The sequence below is a fragment of the Gavialis gangeticus genome, unplaced genomic scaffold, assembly GCF_001723915.1.
Source record: "Gavialis gangeticus isolate Ggan-Ray unplaced genomic scaffold, GavGan_comp1, whole genome shotgun sequence".
Taxonomy (NCBI): Eukaryota; Metazoa; Chordata; order Crocodylia; family Gavialidae; genus Gavialis; species Gavialis gangeticus.
In genome coordinates this window covers 31,793,543-31,795,468 of record NW_017729008.1, presented here as the reverse complement: position 1 = coordinate 31,795,468, position 1,926 = coordinate 31,793,543, and the positions used below count along the sequence as shown (strand labels likewise).

The following is a 1,926-nucleotide window of genomic DNA, read 5'->3' as shown; positions in this document are numbered from 1 at the left end:
GGGGGTGAGAGGTTAGATAGAAATCGAAAACTTTTCAAATGAAAATATTTTATTTTGTTGTTTTGTTTTTAAAGAAAAGTCAAATTTTCTATGGAAGTTTGTTTCATTTTGGCTTATATTTTTCATGGGAGTTACCCCTCCATGCCAATGCCCTCTCAAATGTCTACTGTGGCTGAGAAGCCAGAGTCAGTCCTAGAATCCTGGGGCCAAATTCAGCTCCTGTGTAAGCAGGCATGAATCCCATTTACTTTAACAGAAGTTGAACCCTCCTACACCAAAATTAGATCTGGCCCAGCGAGTTGGTTATTGTACAGTATCTCAGCATCTGAGGAAGCAAGCTGCTACCTATGAAAGCTTATGGGTTGTTGATTTAGTTAGTCTATAAGGTACAAGTCTATCCTGCCTTCCATTGTACATTAGACCTGAGGCTTTCAGAGCTGCCTAGTGAATTTGACTGCTTGGTCTATATGTTCTTCTGAACACCAGGGAAGGAGGGAGAGTGGCAGGGGCATCTTTTAGAAGATTGCATCCTTCCCAGTGAAATCCATTTTATCCAGGCTTCTTGAGTGTTTATTGTCTTCCCCACACCCTACCCCTGTCTTTGGAAGGTTTCTCCTATCATAAAAAGTCAGTTAAAAATGGCGGGATGTAAGATTCCCTGTTAGATAAACTCCTATTAGATTGGGCGTTAAGCTGTGGAACAGACTAGGTATGCTAATAGCTTATTAGACTGACACTTCCTGCTCGGGTTCACTGGTGGTTTAATTGGCTTTTTGTACAGCACCGTGCAATGGTGTTTGGTTCACTTGACTGAGGTTGTATTTGCTGACTGAAGTATATTGCATTAACAACCTCCTTGCCAGGAATAGTCCAGTACAGATCTTCCAGCAGTTTCCAGGAAAGCAGGGCTCTTTCTCCAGTGGCCTTCTTGGATCACACAACTGTTGCCTCCATATGAGTGATGTGATGCTGGATTGCTTCTGCTGGGGACCTAGAGCATCCTTGCCAGAGGCGGCAGTCAGCAGCCCAGTGCTGGAGACAGCCTGGATGAAAATTTGATTCTGACAACAGCATGTGAATGTGTATGGCCAGAGCTCCAGAAGGCCAATCTCTCACTGCCTCTGATCTCAAATAGTTTTTATTAGTATAATGGAGAATCTCTTGGTTTAAGGAAAGGAGACTAAGAACAAAGCCCACATACACTGGTGCAAGTGCTCAGATGTGCCCATGCAGTATCTAGTGGTTGAATGCTGCAGAATGATGTTAAGAGTGGCCAGATATGCTGAGCTGGGTATTTTTAATGTCATCTGAACTTAAGGTAGAAAACAACTGCTGGATTCCTCAGCATGCACCAAACCCAGAGAGAGAGCTCGTTAGCAAGAACTTCCATTTTTTGTAAGAAATCAGTTAAGCAGAAGAGTTAGGGGAGACTACTGCAGCTGATGCTAAAGACCCCAGGGAGATGTCTGGAAACCCTGGTCTGCAAAACAGTTACAAGGAAAATAAGAGAGGGTTTACCGTGCTTTCCAGTATACTAGGCACTTTTTATTTCCTGAAAAGGGAGGTGTAAATTAAGGTGTGCTATATCCTGAGGCTCAGTAATGGAAAATAACTGAAATCAGTGTAATTAAGGCTGACCAAAATTCAGTTGAATTTACATTAAAAACCTTTTCCTCACAATATTATACTTTTGGGGGGGGCTTACGTTTTTTTACAGAGGTGCCTCTTGTACACTGGGAAATAGGATATGCATCAGATACATGTAGATCACCTATTTGTTGGGAAAGGGAATATCTCTGAGGGTCCCTTTCCTGCCTCCCCGTTTCTCATTAGTTTATGTGGGGAAAGAAGTTATTGTAAAGGAAAAGTACCCGGCAGGTGTAAATCGATGCAAATGACTCGTCTCTGGTCCCACACTCAGTTAGT

General features: G+C 42.7%; 1 protein-coding gene across 1 annotated transcript in view; it reads left to right on the top strand.

Annotated features, from left to right (window-relative positions):
- CAMK1D (calcium/calmodulin dependent protein kinase ID) overlaps window positions 1-1,926 on the top strand; it is a 394,722-nt gene that overhangs the window by 385,362 nt on the left and 7,434 nt on the right. The window lies entirely within an intron of this gene.